We start from the raw sequence: 18,618 nt of genomic DNA, 5'->3' as shown, positions 1-18,618 counted from the left end.
TCTCCACACAGAATGATCTACAGTAATAGTGGTTTGGGTTTTGAATGAGCAAGTTTATTAAGTATCCAGCAAACAGGAATAAAGCAATTAAACATAAAGCACCAGAAATACAGTAGAGCATTAGGTCAGATCCATATACTATCCAGCAGAAACAAACTGGAGAATCCTTGAGAACCAAATCAGTCAGCTAGAGCCTTTGACTAACAAAAGGAGTCCCAGGCAGAATGTTTTTCCAGGGGTGAGTGGATGGGGGGGGGCTTCCAATAATGGCTTAAAGGTATCATCACCACAATCAAATCAAGGGTTTACAAACATCTGGAAGAAATTCACTGAAGAAATTCTGTTAAGGCAGCCACCTGTAGTCCCCCAACCAGAGTCTGGTCCAGGGTCAAGTGCCCCCCCAAGTGAGGCTTGCAAATAGCAAGAGAAATGACATCATCAACCCTGTGCTCATCATATCCAGCAGGATTCGACTGGGGAAGTTGAGACAGTCAACTGGAGTTCCCAATTGAGCTTTCTCTCTATAAATGAACTTTCAGTTTCTATTTCCCACTGTAGACTTTTTATGTTGTGGTATAAGCAATTGTAACCTCCTTTGGAAATAGTGCACCTTCTAGCTATTCTCAAGCACACATTGTTGTTTCTCATGAGTTGTCTTGCTGTTCTGTTCCTCCCTGTCACAATTAGGTAAAGAAACTCATCCACACAGAAAGGGTCTTTTTTTGTTTGTTTGTTTTTTGTTTTGTTTTGTTTTTTCAAGACAGGGTTTCTCTGTGTAATTTTGGTGCCTGTCCTGGATCTCACTCTGTAGACCAGGCTGGCCTCGAACTCACAGAGATCCACCTGGCTGTGCCTCCCGAGTGCTGGGATTAAAGGCAAGCACCACAACCACCCAGCCAGAAAGGGTCTTGAAGAAAGGTTCACAGTCCCACATACAGAGCCAGCTTCTCAAGGAACTCAAACAGCACATGGGAATTGACCAGTATAATGTACTGTAATGTACTGTAATGAGAAGACTTCCTTAGGACTCAGACAAATTCAACACCAAGATAGGTGAGGCAATTTCATTTAATTTCTCCAAGTTGAGAATTATTGTAAGTAAATTTTGAATAATGGTTGCACCTGCCTCATGTTGTGTGAAATAGCTGAGGTAATAAAATTTTTGCCATAATTATTATTATGGCAAATTATCAATAAATTATAACTGTTATTAGTGAGATATCTGTGCTATTCAGTAGATTAATTAAATCCTATTCTTACTGTTTCTAGTTTATTCACTAGTCACTAAGATACATTTTCTTCATTTTGTATATAAAATTGTCTGCAAAATGTAGTTCATTTTATTTCTCTCTGCCTGTAAAGAAGGCATACAAAGATTGGTGAAAATCAGAGATGATTTTTTATCCACCCTAAATAAGTGACAATAAACTTCATCTCTTAGAATATGTGATGAATCAAGATGGATAACAGAAAGAATTATTTATGGTTATAGAAGAAACAACGAAATTATTTATCAAAAAGTGCATACCTAAGACATTCTAGTTGAAAATTCTGGTTAAATATAAAGGAATTTCAGATATATTTTTCCAAAGTAGTCAACTTTAACGTCACCTATCATAATACAGTCCCAGTCCTTGAAGAGTTTCTAAGAAAGCTGTTAATAATATGATATTCTAGTTGTTCACAGAGAACATAGTTTTGTATTTTTATGAAAGTAAAATTAATTGCCTAAATAATTTTGCAAACGTCTTTGTAGACATGGGTACATGTACATTCTCAGCAAAATGTTTATTATTATTGGACTGTTATTATTGGAAAAACACTTATCCTTTTTGAATGATATACTTTTATAATTATGTTTAATTTTATTTTGATTCTTTTTATTTTTGAAATTAGTGTTATAGTCTAGTCAATTAAAATATAATTACTATAGTCAGAAGATTTCCTGTGTCCCGGCCTACTGGTGGTCGGGACAAATCTCTCCCACTTGCGTCCCCCAAGTAAACACACAGAGGCTTATATTAATTATAAATGAATGGCCATGGTTCAAGCCTTTTGCTAACTAACTCTTATATCTTAAATTAGCCCATAACTATTAATCTATGTATCTCCACATGTTCTGTGTCTTACCTGTGTCCCATTACATGTTGCTCCTTGGTTGGCTTGCTGGTGTCTGTCTCTGCCTTCTTCCTGTCTCTCTCCTTGAATTTCCCACCTGCCTCTAAGCTGCCTTGCCATTGGCCTAACAGCTTTATTTTTCAACCAATCAGAGCAACACATATTCGCAGCATACAGAAAGACATCCCCCCATCAAACTATATCACTTCCCCCTTCTTACAGGACCTCCCATGCTACCCTTCTTTTCAAATTCATGGCCTCTTTTTCTTTAATTATTATTGTTACATATGCATCTATGTTATATATATATGTGTGTGATATATATATATATGCTATACACATATATGTTACACATATATGTAAGTGTGTGTATATAAATATTTTATATATATATATATCTATATATATATATGTGTGTGTGTGTATGTATGTATATAAAACTTGCTGAGTCCATTTAGTGTTGCTTGTATTTGTATGCTTTTAGGACCAACCACTTGGTATTTGATAATCAATTAGGAGACTCATTCTTAGAGTAGACTAATTCTTTCTCCCTTCAGTAATTAATGGCCTATAGATATTCATCTAGGGTGGTGTCCCATGAGTTTACTCCAACCACACTGGCATGTCAACTAGTATTGTCATTGTTCAGGTCTTGCTTAGGTAACCATGCTTATGAGATTTAATGGGTACCCTGTTATATATAGATACAAAATTTCAGCAACCATCTTGATACTCTGGCTCTTACAGTTGTCCCATTTCCTCTGACCCATAAAAAGCTGTGTTGTGTTTGTATCAGTTGGAGTTAAGAACCCCATAGCCAATTACTTTCTGCATTGTGAACAGTTAGGGATTCCTGTAATGGTCTGCATCTGCTGCCAGAAAGCTCCTTTGATGAGAGGAGAGCTACACTTATCTGTGGTTATAAGAATAAGTTTTAGAATGCAGTAAGGAATTAAACTGATTTATGAAAGTGTTGGTTGTAGGATCCATGAGTTCAATAGCCTTGGGTAGTTAGTTGGCTATATTTACAGAACCAGGCATGAATAACCTGTTGAAAATACCTTAATGCTAATAAACAGCTATTGGTTACTCCCAATATATGTGTGACTATTGCATATTTAGGAATATCAAGCTATCTCAGTTAGGGTTTCTTTTGCTATGACATGACACTATGACCACAACAACTCTAATAAAGGAAAACATTTCATCGAGGCTGGCTTTGTTAAGAGGCTTAATCCATTATCATGTTGAAAAACATGCTAGCATGTAGGCAGACATGGTGCTGGAGAAAGAGCTTAGAGTTCTACATCTTGATCCACATGCTACAGGAAGTGAACTGTGTCCCACACTGGGCATAACTTTAATATAAGATACCTCAAACCCTACCCCCAGAATGACACACTTGCTCCATCAAGGCCACACCTACTCCAACAAGGTAACACATCCCAATAGTGCCATTCTCTATGAGTCAAGCATTTGAACATATGAGTCTATGGGGGCCATACCTATTCAGACCACCACACAAGCCATTTTTGTCACTATTGTGGTTCATAGGCTTTAAAGCTAAATAGGATTGTTGATTGTTTTTCTCCCTTGGACATTTGCATTGCATATCCTGGTACTATGAATGTTAGTTCTCAGAAGCAGGCATTAAGCACAAATCCTCCAAGTCCTCTGTCCAAACTGCATGGTTTCTTTAGCAATAGTAACTTATTTTCAACTTCCAGAAGGCAACATAAGTAACAGCAATAGCCTGTCTTGCTTGGGAAGTCTCATGAACTCCTCTAAGCAACAACTTAAAGGGATTTCCTATACTTGGTACTGGGGTTTTTGTTACATAGTCCATGGCTCTTAGGGGATACATTATTACTTACCCCGAGTGGTATAACTTCACTTAAACTATACACATCTATCTATCTATCTATCTATCTATCTATCTATCTATCTATCTATCTATCTATCTTCTATCTCTGCATACATACTTACAGGTATTATATATAATTTTTTGGGTTTTTTTTTCCTTGACAAGGTTTCTCTGTGTAGCTTTGTGCCTTTTCCTGCAACTCACTCTGTAGCCCAGGCTGGCCTCGAACTCAAAGAGATCCACCTGCCTCTGCCTCCAGAGTGCTGGGATTAAAGGCCGGCTATATATAATTTTTTTAACATTGTTAGTGTGACTTATCCCTCCACTCTTCTTTTTCTTTATTGTTCTCTCACCACACGAACCAAATAAAGACCACCCTGTTTTTTCTCCTTCATTTCACCTTTATCCTGCTATTCTCCTCTCTAGTTCTTACCCCATCTCATGTTCCCTTTGTACTTTGCTTGTTTCTGATGTTACTGCAGGTGATATACTCACATCAGAATATTTGGAGTTAGAAGCCTAAGATGAGAGAGAACATGGAGCATTTGTCTTTCTGGTTCTGAGTTACCTCATTCAATATAATATTTTCTAGTTCCATCCACTTACCTACAAATTTCACAATTTCATTTTTCTTTACAGATGAATAGTATTTCATTGTGTGTGTGTGTGTGTGTGTGTGTGTGTGTGTGTGTGTGTGTGTGTGTGTGTGTGTGTGACATTTTCACCATCCATTCATCAGTTGAAGGCAGTTAGGTTGTTTGCAGGTAATGAAATGCAGAAAATAGGTTGGGTTTTGGAAAATGGAAGATATCAAGTGGTTACTAGAATACTAAGTTTTTCCAAGAGAATAATGAATCTATGAAAAAAATTCTTGTCAATTTTCCATAGACATTGACTCATGCCAAACAAAGAGACAATTTTGGACAAGCAAAACAAAGAGAAATATTAACAATGATCCAAAGTTGGGGCACTGGTGTGCTATTTGAGTATGAATTATGTGCAAGGAAGGAAGTTCTGCACTAAACTGATGCCCTATAATGTCTTTTTTTTAATCTCTTGGATGTAAATTGGTGTAGTAGGATGCCCTTGGGCTTCGTAGTATCAATGCCCAGGTTTCAAATAAAATTCTTCCAATTATTCGTCTTTCTGTCTTTGTTAAGTGAATCATTTTTAAAATCAAGGAAGATATAAAGTTAGGAAAAATGCCTCTGGGTTCAAATTATTTATATTGTGCATTTTCCTTCTGCATTAAAATTTTAATACATGCATGGACAATTCATTTATATCATTAAATTGATTCTGTTGTAGGACATTGTTAGAGAGCAGAGAATCTATTATATAAAATACTATTAAACTAATTAAGAATTATTAGTTCATATATATACAGAATTTTAAGTATATACATATCCAAATGTTTTTTAAGTAAACCAGCCTGATAGCTCCAAATCATGACGTTGTCTGTTTTCAAGAATGTACATAAATGTGGTAAGATATTTCCAACAGCCAAGAGCACACCTATTGAATAAATTATTCTTCAAAAATTCCATTAAAAATATATTTGCTATCAAAATGTATTTTTCAATTAAAAAATTTAACAGTTCTACCCACCTGCAACACCTACGAACCATGACAATTACCAGCATGGCAAGATATGCATAAAGGTACAATAAGTGGCTTTCACATGTCAGTAGCAATGAATAGCTCACTAATTGCATTTAAGGCTCATTCCACAGGAGGGAAATAATGCTTGCTACTGGAAACCAAGCCAGCTTCCTGGCGCTAGTAAGGTCATGTAACTTAGAAAAGAATCTTCTACTGCCACTTTGCTAGACAGGCATAATTCCTTACTATATTGTAAACCATTTCCTTATAATCACAGATAAGTATACCTACCATCCCTCATCAAAAAAGCCTTTCCTTACAGCATGTAGAGAACACCAAAGAAATTTAAAAAAAAAAAAACTGGACATAATGCAAAGATCAACAAATTGTGGTGAGACTAGCCCCACTATATATATATCTTCATTACAGTTCCTGAATCTATGGTTCAGGGAACATCACAAAAGAGTTGGCAAAAGATTGTAAGAGCCAGAATACCAAGAAATCTGTGAAACAGTTCATCCTAGAAATGGCCTCATAAACAAGACTGGGCCAATGATAATATCAGTGGACATGTTATTGTGGAAGGGAGGAAATTTCATGGATTCCTACCTCTAGACAAAGAAATACAGGAAATCAATGACTGTTCAAAGAAAGATTAGCCTCTAACAGTGATTAGCCTGCTTTTTGGTTGTCCAATGCAGAGTGGTCAGCCCTAAAACCACATGTATACAAACAACAAAAATGATTTATATATATATATATATATATATATATGTGTGTGTGTGTGTGTGTGTGTGTGTGTATGTGTGTGTATACATATATATATGTATATATATATATATATGCTCATGTATGTGTACAAATAAAAATAATAAAAGAAGCTATCAGTTTGTGAGTGAGGATAAATTGGGCAGGTTTTGAAGGAAGGAATTTGGGAGGGTCTAGAGGAAGGAAAGGAAGGAGAAGGAAATGATGTAATTTTACTTCAATTAAAAACATTTTTAAACAAAGGACATTTTTGTTGTATTATTGGCACTGGGAGGACATATAGTATTGATGTGTATTTGTGAATTGTAATCTAACCCTTGTTTTTGTGTGTGTGTGTTTTTGGTTTTTTTTTTACAAAATATTTCCTGAAGAATCTAGGATTCAAACCTTCATGACCATTTTTGGGATGTTTCTTTAACATCAGTATCAACTGCAGCAACAGCTAAATCTGTCCTGTTGTTTACTGTATAGTAAGTTATAAATCTATTCCTTTCCTTTAAAGCAAATAAATTTTGGAGTCTACCTGTCAAATTTTAATTCCAACTTGGCCACTAACTGATTGCATATTAGTAGACAAGTATTTACCCTATCTTAGTTTCACTTTCCTCATTTATTAAAAAATAGGAATGATAGTAATGCTTGATCTAAAAGTTGTTGCATTTCTGTACATCTCACAAAATATAGTTATTTATGCAGCATAAACTTGCTTAGTAAATGGCTAATCAAAATGAAAACAATAAAAAAGTTATGACTTAATGTACTGTTTTAATCCTGGTATAACTCAACCAATGTCATTAAATATTTTTAGTTTTAGCTCAGTCTTAACTGATTTCCTTGTTAAGTAAAATATTCTGCGTAGTTTGCAATTTCTCTCTTTCTATAAAAAAAGAATCAACTGAACCATCAGCAGTTATTTTTATTGCATACTTACTAGGTGTCCAGCATATAATTTTGCACTATGTGGAATACAGAAGAAATACATGCTGCAGTCCCTGCACTTAATGAACTCAGCATCTAATTAGAGAGGCAGGATAAAAATCATATATGCATGAAAAGCTAGAGTAATACAAAAATATCAGCAGAAACTGCTTGAGAGAAGAATAGGATGTACTGCTTTTGGGTATTTTCCATTGTATATTATTTGTCATTAATGATTACTATTTCAGTATGGTTTGATTCTATGTAATAAAAAATTATGAAAAATTACAAATCAATGTTATAATGAGATGAAAATATCATTGCAATTTAATTCCATGTTTTTGAACTTCACAGAGTAAGATACATTCACTCATTATTTAGAAAGCAAACATTTCTGGAACACTGTTCTGATAACATGATTGGAGCTGAGATTTGAGCAGAAATGAGAATATCAAAAGAAAATCTGCCTTATTTCTATATTATTTTATGGAAGAGGAAGACATACAAACAATATCATCTGGTAGTGACTTTAATTGGGGTGTTCATGGAAACATACATGAACAGAGCTGAAACTTGTGAGTCTGACTCATTAAATCACTTAGGATTCTGTGCTGAGCTCCACTGCATAAAAAAAGCCTTTCTTTGGTAAGAAGTTGGAGAAAGGCAGTGCATGGTGCTATGGTGTAACTTAGGATGTCTGCATAAGGAAATCCAACACATTTATCCATTTTTATCCTGCCTGCAGTATTATTTGCCTTGAAATCTTAGTACTCCAATTTCTACAGTGCCCAGAATGTTTTGAGTCAGTAACCTGCCTCTCTCTTTCTTGTTGACTAGCTTACCTGATTACCAGGCAATTTCATTTCAATCCTATTACTTGCTTTAAGACTGTCAGCTTAATTACCTAAGGGTAGAGGTGAAGAAGAAATACATAGATACTACAAATGTGGGGGACAAAAAATTGTGCCTCATGTCATGGGTAATTCTCTTGACAGCTACCACCTTTGCTGATCTGTATTCTAACAGAATATTTGTATGATAAAAATATTAAAGTCTTAACTAAGGACTTATTTTCATCAATATCTATTAGAAGAGACTTCTGTTACCCCATGTTAATAAAACTAAACAAACTGCTTCTTTATATGTTTTTGATAACTATATGTATCAAGACATGAAAATGTCTGTTTCATAGTAGCTTTCTTTTCCAACTAATACACAGGTACCATTTGACCTTTATGGTAACAATAGGAATAAATATGAATTTTCTGGGATAAGTGTCTGTGAAGAAATGATGTTCTGAATTTTTTTTTAATTTGGTTGGTTGTTTTTGAGACAGAGTTTAATATATCTCAGACTGGCTTTGAACTCACCGTGTAGATTAGTGTGGCTTTGAAATTCTCATCTTTTTGCCTCTACCTCCAGTAGGCTGGAATTACATGGGTATGCTACATACCCATTTTTTTTTACGTTCTTAGATTTTAGCAATTTAAGCACAGTCCCCATATTAAAGCACACATTAGACATAATTGCCAGATTATTAGAATTTGAAGCCTTAGCAGTTGTATACAAGATAATTTGATTACATCCAGTTTCACCATTGTACATAATCCTCCTAGCTATTATTTCATGAAAAATTACCTCAGAGGTTGAAAGTGAAAACTTGAAAGTAACTGACTCAACTTAGTCATTAGCTAAAGAAATTTTGTTGTTGGGGCTGAAGAGGTAGTTCAGTGGATGAAAGCACTGGTTACTCCTGCAGAGGCCATGGGTTTGATTTTCACGCACATGTGGCAACCCACAACTGTCTTTAACTCCAGTTCCGGGGGTTTCACACTCCTTTCTGGCCTCCATGGACACTGAACACATGCACTGAACAAACATGCAGGCAGGCAAAACATTTACAAATATAAAAAAAAGTAAAGAAATCTTTTTGTAAAAGTAAATCTGTTGTTTACCCTGTGTCTTCTGCAGTTTTTTTTCTACTGGAGGGAAAACAACATGTGACTGTTTAGCTTGGTGAATCACAATAGAATGTATTCAAACTAGGTTTAAGTGTACAATGACAGAGCATAGCATGGACCAGGCTATGATCTTTGTTTTCACAAGTTACAGGATTATTGTGATACTGCAACTTTTGTGCCCATATATACACTACTTTAAATCTTCCTATTGTTGTTAACTACAAAATAGGTAGGGTAAAAGTTCTAGATGTAAATTCCAAACTTGAAAGCAAAATTACTAATGTTAATATATAAGGTTCATGATGCCCACATCCAAGGATGGAAAATTACAATCTTTAAAAGTTACAAAAGAGTAAGTTTTAAATTTTTAAATTACATTTATTTATTTATTTATTCATTTATTTATTTGTGTGGAGAAAGAACTATGTAAGCAAGACCATGCATATGATAGTCTGAAATGTTAGCAGTGCTGATACAAGAGGAAACAGGTTTTTGAGAATTATGGGTACTTTCTCCTCTCAGATAGGCTTTATTCAGGTGCCAGGGTGTCAGGCATACATGCTCACCAAAGTCTCCACTGAAGTCAGCAGCTCCTGGTCCTTTGCCTTGTGAACTCAAAGAATGAATTTCATGAATTAGTGAAGAGTGAGTTTAATGAGCAGTTTAAATTGAGAGAAAGTTTGCAGGAGGATGTATTGGAAAGACACATAGAATTCCTATATAGCAGGAAGGTTCCCCAAAAGGGCCTTTGTCTAGTAGTTAATAAGGCTTTTTATTTTATTTTATTTTTTTACTAAGGAAACAAATTTGTCTTTGAAATGACTGGGCAGAGATAATTGGAGTTAGGCTAGACAGTCCAGCTAGCCCAACCATAGATCTCAACAAGATGTCCATATGCCTCTCCACTTAGTGACTGGACTAGGGTTCCATAGCATATCTTCAAGGGCCAGAGAAGTGTCTGATCACACATAATTTTGAGACAGTTGTGTTCATCAGGTTGTTGTACAAAAGAAGAAGAAGAAACAAAAACAAAACAAAAACCAACAAAAAAATCCTCATGCGTCACTGTCTCTAGCAAAAACATTTCTGGTATTTTGGGCTTCTAGTTAGAACAGAATTTCCAGTAGAACCAAGGGCATTTCTGGCTTCTTTTCAGGATGGAACTGTCTGCTTTCAAGGTCCCTGCCTTAGGTTTTTGATGATTTTATTTCTCCTATATTTATCAGGAACTTTTGTCCTCTCCTCTCTAACTCTATACAGTATCAACAGTCTTGTGGTAGTTTTTTTTTCTTGGTCATCTAATGAATTAAACAGGCACCTTCCCTGACTCAATAAACAAAATGGAACATTGTATGCTTGTCAGTGGTAATATTATGATTAAACTATTGCCAAAGTTACTACTAGACAGATGCTGAACCTTGACAGCTCCAATAAACCAGGTTTGACCACCCAACTTTAATAAGCAAACTGAGCAAACAAGTAGAGTCAAAAGCAGAAAAAAGGGTATATCTTCAAATTCGTGACATTTGGAAGACAGACAAGATCTCTAGTAACCACCAAGTACATCTTTAGGTTGAGACCCAAGGTTTAGTTTTTTGAGGAACACAAAAGAAAGTCATAATTAATCAATCTTCATCAAGATATGGCCATGCCCATGAGTGAACCTTCATTATCTGGGCTTCAGTCTCATCCTAAAAGGTAGTCATTAGAATTGTGTGAAATAGCTTTTTAGGATACAAGTTCCTCATATGGCTGACACTAAACTGCATTATTTTGTTTCTCTCAGTATAAAACAACTGAGAAAATTCTAATTCTTTAGGGTCCATTGTTTCAATAATAATCAATAATAGTCAAAGGTAGGGTCAGAGGTGCCTATTACTATTATGGCATATTTCTCTCAGGTCACTTACAAGATAATAGAGAGCAATCACAAAAAAAATACAATGCAAGAAACTGAAAATAAGATGGATTGTATTTAAAATGCTTTCTTGGTACACTTTTTACAAAAGCTTGAAAGATAGTATACATATTACATAATTGCAGAAAGATATGGTTGCATATGTCCAGTCATAAAACTAACTTTTAAAGAGGATGTAGTTTTTTTTGAGAGTTACACATAAAGATGCTTTACTCTGCTTTCTTTCAATATACATATTTCTTAATGCATGTTCAAAAAAGCCATTTGCTTTAAGATATATTAATAAAACCCTTAACCCACATCTGCATTTTATATCCAAACTCTAAACAAAGCAAAGGGAAACCTTGAACTACAGTGATAGAACAATGCCTTTTTTTTTATTTTGAGGTTATTATTTGCAAGTTTTTTGATTCATATACATGCTTTTAACCATTTTTAAGTAAAAAATGAAATCCACCTACATTACTGTTAGAGTAGCAATAAAGGTTCATTAAAAGAAAACTCCTTGGCAAGACATTAGACTCTAAGGCCTGGATGGTGCTCTGACTTTATAGTTGGGCTAATTAATCACCTGGCCAAGGGACCAACCCCAGGAAGAAGGGACAATCCGTATGAAGGTGGGCTTACCTCAAGCCATGCTAAAGAGATAGATGGAATAATTAGTCTTTTCATGAGATACTATACTTTTCTTTCCCCAAATTCCTGTCCCATAGCATGGACCCTGAAAACAGCTGTGAGATTCAACAGTGTCTACCCACATTACTCAGAAATGTATAATTTCTTTTTTTTCTCTTTTTTGTCTCTTTCTTTTAGACACTGGCCAGAACCTCTGTATGTTTTATTCTGATACTTTGGGCTTCTTTATTTTTTCTCTAAAGCTTCCTTTCCAGTCGTGTTGCCTACTGCCATGTGATGTATCTCCATGTAAGTAATTCAAATTGCATGACATTTTTTCATTCAATTTCTTCCTCCAGGCAGCTGCTGGGATTAACAGTATGCCTGCTTGTGATTTTTTAATTTAAATCTCTCATTAAATTATTCTCAAGCTTAAGTTTGAATCTTTCTTAAATTCTTTTTATTAACCAGACTAAGAGCCTCCAAAGAGGAACCCAATTGCCTCTGCATCACTATCAGAAATCAGCTTGTTTCATAAAATACTATTTTCTTATTAAATAATTACACTAAAACTGAAACAATTAACTGACATATTTCCATATGAATTGAACAACTGAGTAGGGTGCCAGGATGACACATTATTTGAAATAGCATTTTTTTTCAGTAGGAGCCATAACACTGTTAGTGTGAGTGACTTCAAGTCTGAAATGAGAACAATGAAAGCAGGGTTCTGGTGAGCAAATGGTATTTTTTTCTGTGAGTGAACAATAGGCCTAGAGTTACTCAAAATCAACAGTCATCAAAGCCATCCTGGTCAAATGGATGGGGGTCCTTTGTCTTGTGAATAAATGTTAAGGTCAATGGGGAGACTGAATGAGTTTTTAGAGAGGCTCATAGGTGAGAGCTGAAGAGATGGGAAGGAAGCAGAGCTCTTGCGTAGCAACAGCAGGTCCCCAAATGGGATGCCAATGAGCTGCTAGTTTAGCTCTTTTTTAAAAATAGGACTTATTGCAGAAACTGTGTTAAGTTGTGTGTACAGGAGTTTTGGCCACCCCTTCAGAGTTTCTAGGCAGCTGTTTACAGAGATAACAAGAAAACAGCACACCAATCAATGTCCCTCAAAGATTTCTGGCCTCTGGCAAGGACAATAATGTTAACAGAATCAGAGACATTTCTAGACTCCAGGAGAGGACAAGAATCAGAATTGGTCATTTTCTGGGTCCTGGCCGTAAAAATTTCTGACTAGTTTCTGTCTCTTGTTCTGATCAGTAGATGTTTAAGGCATTTATTTGAACAACAAACAATAAACTTTAAAACAGGCTGAACTATAACTATACTTATTTGTGGTTCAAAGTTTCAAAATAAAGAGTTGCCCTGGAGTGGACAAGACCGTTTGGGATGAGCACAGGATGCCCTCTTGTGTTAGTTCTCCAGTGTGCATGAAATATCCTGCCTATCCCCTGGATGCTCCTAATTTCATGAGGCACATTTACCATGTTTACTACATGATCACAGAAGGAGAAGTGCATATGGAGCTCATGTGGATTGAAGAGACAGAAGAATACTGCAGTGTCAACCTGGTTCATTACCTCAGTGTAGCAAAAATAAACCATTAGTTTGGAATGAAATACTCAGTTTTAGTAGTAGATAGAAAAAAAAGTCTTTTAAAAAGAGAGCTGTTTATTTTTTACAACTTTGTTCTTATTGGAAGTTAACATAAAGCACATTCATGCCAAAAAATTAAAAATAAAAATTAAATTCCAAAATACATTATTCAGTGTAGGCAGTTGAAAGTTAGGGAAGGATGAGAAAATTAGTAAATTGTTGTTACTGCAGGGATCACTACAGAACAATGAGTCTTAGTCTATGCCATTTATAGCCTTTTAGAGGCTGTGGTATACATTACAGAACATAGTCCTTGATGAATACATGACTTTGGGGGTGAGGACAGCGTGGAAAGAGAGATAGATTGAAGAGAGAAAGAAATGAATGATATATCTTATGTATTTATATTTAAATAATTGCTTGTTCTCTTGGAGAACTTTTCTCTAGACTTAAGAGAGACATGGCCATTAGCTCCACAGGTATATAATTTCCAAAGCTCTGTGTTTTTTTAATTGATGCCTCCATATATGAACAAATATTTCTTGATCTTTCTTATTAAGATGCTTGAAGGTTAAAGTTTTATCTCTCTTATTCACTGTGGATTTCCTGGTTATTATAATAGGGATCAAATGAAAAGAAACATGAAAACTAATGAGGAAATGTCATGGATTTATCATAATTCCTTAATTATTACATACTAATTTTTCTGAATTTGGGGTTTATGGTAGTTTGAATGAAAATTGTCCGTATAGGCTCATAACTAGTGACATTATTTCAAAGGATTAAGACATGTGCCCTTGTTAGAGTAGGTGTGACCTTATTGGAGGAAGTGTAACAAGGGGCCTGGGCTTTGAGGTTTCAGAAGTTTAAGCCAGGCCCAGGGGATCACTCTCTCTTCCTGCTGCCTGATGATTCAGATGTAGAACTCTTTCTCTAGCACCACATCTGCCTGTATGCCACCATGCTTCCTGCCATGATGATAATTGACTAAACCTCTGAACCTATAAGCTAGTCCAAATTAAATATTTTCCTTTATAAGAATTGTTGTGGTCATGTTGACTCTTCACAGCAATAGAAACCCTAACTAAATCAGGATAATTATAACTAAATCAGGATAATTATAACCATTTCCAACAAGTTAGATGTAATAGACAGGTTTCTCTAGAGTAACAGAATTGGTAGAATGAATGTGTGTGTGTGGGGGGGGGGGGGGCGGGGGGTTGGGTGTGTATGTGTGTGTGTTGATTTATTAGAGTACTTAAAGGCTGTAGTCCAGCTAGTCCAAAAATGGCTATCTACAAATGGAAAGCACAAGAATCACCATATTTATTTATTTCATGAGCCTGTATGTCTCAACTGATCTTCAGTATATTCCAGAATCCTGAAGAAGTGGGATCTAAGGCCAGTAAAGGAATAGACTTGTCAGTTAGAATGAGGACAAGCAGGAAAAAGAACAAAAGCTTCCTTCTCCCATGTCCTTTATATAGACTGCCACTAGAAAGTGTGGCCCAGATTTAAGGTGGATCTGCAAACCTCAAAAGACCGGAATTAAGTGTAGGTCTTCTTATTTCAAATTATTTAATTAAGAAAAAACCCTCATAGGTGTACCCAGCTGCTTGGACTTTAGTTAATCCAATATGCATTCTAGTTTACAACTAAGAATATCCATCACAAGTCCACCCTTTGTCACCTTGACACACAATTATATCTCCTTATGTTAGACTTAATTTACAAATGAAAACAATAACCAGGTCATAATTATACTTAACAGGATATAATTGCCCCATATACAACCACAATTACATTACATATTTAGCCAAGTCCTAATTACACCTAACGTGCTGTAACTATCTCTTGTATAACCACAAATGCATAAATTTAACTAGGCCATAATTGTCCTTAATGAAATAACTATACCATGAACAACCACAAATGCATTCTAAATATTAGAACAGGTGGCAATGTCCCATGTGGGACTTTCTTCTAGTATCTTAAAACTTAAACATGATAACCACTGATATTCTCTCAATTGATGTTCTTTTACATGATAAAAAGAGAGGAAAAAACACAAGTGGCTGCACAAACACATTCTTAACATAATATGACAGAAACACTCATGTCCATTAAAATCTTCATTCTGCAAGTGGTCACATGACCTTAGCTTGTATTTAAAACTACCTTCCTACCTTCCTCTACTGCCCATTCTGTATTTCCTCCACCCTCAACAAGCACCTCATTAGGTCTTGGTTCTTTTCCTGGAGGAAGGACTCATGACTTCATACCTAAAGGGTCTGTGCCCTTTGTAATCTGGCCTATACTGGATTGTTGTAGTTACTCATTCACTTTATTCACAGGATATGGTAGAATCAAGAGATGCTTTAATGGTTCTCCTGCAATCCAGATCATCTTTCTTACATAGATTATGAAGAAGCAATCTGATTTCCCCTTGGTAATCTGGATCAGTCACCCCTGCTAACACCTATTTTTCTTTACCTGTTGGCTTAATGCAGTGGTTCTCAACCTGTAGATCACAAACCCTTTGATAAACCTTTGTCTCCAACAATATTTATATTACAATGCATAAGAGTAGCAAAATTACAGTTATGAAGTAGCAATGATAATAATTTTATGGTTGGGTGTCACCACAACATGAGGAACTGTATTAAAGGGCTTCAGCATTAGGAAGGTTGAGAACTACTGACTTAAAGGATTCAGAAACCCAAAGTGGCCAAAGGGAAGTCTGAACTCTAGAACAATGATATGTTTGTTGTGCCTTCTGGCAAAAGCGTTCCCGCCTCTAAGTTATGACACAGGGCTGAAAAGTTAATACATCTTTGAGATAAAATTGTAAATGTATGATGCTGGTCTTGCCAAATGAAAGGAAAATGCTTTTGGTGGTCCTTATGGAAAGGTACGGAGAAAAAGACATTTGCTAAACAATAGCTGCATACCGTGTACAAAAAGATATGCTAAGCTACTTAAGAATAACACCACATCTGGCACAGCAGCTGGAATTTGAGTCTTTACTTGATTGAGTTTTCAATAGTCAGCTGTCATTCTCCACAATCCTTCTGTCTTCTACCAAGATAGAAGGAATGAATTGCTAATGAAAGGGAGATCAAGAAAACAAAGAAGGCAAGTTTCCTTCTTCCATGTCCTTTATATAGGCTTCCAGTAGAAATTGTGGCCCAGATTAAAGGTAGATCTTCCCACATCAAATGATTTAATTAATGAAAATGCCTCAGAGGTATACCCAGTCATTTCAGGTTTTAGTTAATTCCAGATGTAGTCAAGTTGACAACCAAGAATAGCCATCACACTGGTACATCAACATGACATAAAAATTACTCTCCTGTATTCTTTAAAAATAATGTGGCTGATCTAAAAAAAGTAAGAAGTAATAAAGAAAAAGTCATAAGTAATGTCAAGCCTTTGTGGGTCAGAATTCCTGGAAAGAAGCTGTGACTATAAAGGCTATTTGACTGATTAGAATTTCAAAGATTAAGAGAAGTTGGAATGATATAAGTCCAGAGTCAAATTATCATGGAACATCTGTAGTCTGCTTAATAGCCATTTATATCTATGATGGTTAGTTTTAAATGTCAACTTGCTACAGCCTAGAATCATCTAAGAAGAAAGCTTCAGTTGAGGAGCTGGATTATGTTGGCCTGTGGGCATATCTTTGGGGGATTGTTTTGTTAAGTGATGTATGAAGATTAGCTCATTGTGGACAGCACAATTCCCTGTACAAAAGGTCCTGAATTATATAGAACAGGAGAAAGCTAGAGGAAAGATCAATAAGTGACAATCAGGCAGACTGGAGTTATTTGTTTCTCTCTTCTCTTGACTACTGATGTTGATGTAGATGATGAGTTTAGCTACTTGAGTTTCTGCCTTCATTTCTCCTCAACGATGGTTTGGAACCTGGAATTGTATTTCTAATAAACTCCTTATACCCCTGTTTTGCTTTTTTTGTCAGAGTATTTTAATCACAGGAATGGAAATGAATCTAGGACAATTACTCACATATCTTTTGGTAGTCTAAAATCTTGTAACACTAAATAAAAATCTAAGCATCTGAGGCCTGTAGCTCAAACTTCCCAGCTTCTCCATAAACCCTCTGCCTAATGGTCTACCAATGTATTTGAAAAATATCTAGATTTATTAGTTTATTTTGCTTTTTCCTGTTACTATTACCTTCATAATATGACTTTTATGTTGGACCATGAAATTTGGGGTGAAATACTTCTGTGTTGCCTAGCCATGGTCAATCATATTTAGCTCCAGAATAAAAATGTCCCTTATAAACTTTGAAGTGAGAATTTTGTTTCTTGTATGGACAATATTTTACACAAATTATCTCAGTCAGTTCTCAGAACAACTCTGGAAAGGACAACCTAGTATACTACTATACCACTTGACAGATGAGGAAATAGACTAAAGAAAGTAAATTTCCAGTTACATAGCAGCACTGAAGATACCAAACTCTGAATCTTATATTAGGCTGCTTTGTGTCTTCTGTGACAGCTCACCCTATGTGTGCTAGCTAGTTTTTGGCCAACTTGACAGAAGCCAGAGACATATCTTTGAAGAGGGAATATTAATTGAGGCATTTCCATAAAATTTACCTGTAGGCAAGTCTGTGGTACACTTTCTTGATTGGTGATAAATGATTGTGGGCCCAACACATTGTGGGTGGTGTCACCCCTGGAATGATGGTCCTAGTTGTTATAAGAGAGAAGGCTGAGCAAGCAATGAGGAGCTAGCCAGTAAACAGCACTCTTTCATGGCCTCTGCATCAGCTCCTGCCTCCAGGGCCCTGACTTTCCTCAGCAATGGAATGTGACCTGAGGGCTATAAACTGAAGTAATCCCTTTCCTCCTCAAGTTGCATTTGGTCGTAGTGTTTATCACAGCACTAGAAACCCTAAGTAAGACACTGTTTTCAAAAATCAATATGGCATTCTAAACACCAAAGACCTTTTTATTCCCTCAAGTATGATCTAGACTGTGTTATCTCTTTGAAAATCATGGACCTTGAATAATAAAAATATTTCTACTACCATAAAAGACTTGCAAATTGCACAAGAATTATTTAGAACCTTGTTATTGATAGCCAAAATATGAAACTAGTCTAGATGTTCAAAGTTAGAGAATGGTTAAAAAGCTGGCATAATAATATAGTGAAAATATCACTTACTAGTAAAAAGTCATGAACTAATAGACACAATATGCATGAATTAAAGAACA

The 18,618-nt window shown here is 35.6% G+C and overlaps 1 long non-coding RNA gene across 9 annotated transcripts in view; it reads left to right on the top strand.

The window, feature by feature from the left end:
- Positions 1-18,618, top strand: part of LOC128108548 (uncharacterized) — a 188,141-nt gene that overhangs the window by 37,811 nt on the left and 131,712 nt on the right. For 4 of the 9 annotated variants that reach the window (XR_008217518.1, XR_008217524.1, XR_008217521.1 and 1 more), the window contains exon 5: positions 11,963-12,073. The exons of the other annotated variants lie outside the window; for them this stretch is intronic. This is a non-coding gene — a long non-coding RNA (uncharacterized LOC128108548). The remainder of the gene's footprint in view (positions 1-11,962; positions 12,074-18,618) is intronic. 9 annotated transcript variants of the gene reach the window in all.

The sequence above is a fragment of the Peromyscus californicus genome, unplaced genomic scaffold (genome assembly GCF_007827085.1).
Source record: "Peromyscus californicus insignis strain IS unplaced genomic scaffold, ASM782708v3 Scaffold_10__1_contigs__length_136768540, whole genome shotgun sequence".
Classification (NCBI taxonomy): Eukaryota; Metazoa; Chordata; class Mammalia; order Rodentia; family Cricetidae; genus Peromyscus; species Peromyscus californicus.
The sequence above is the reverse complement of the archived record's forward strand: the minus strand, read 5'-3'. Positions and strand labels throughout refer to the sequence as shown.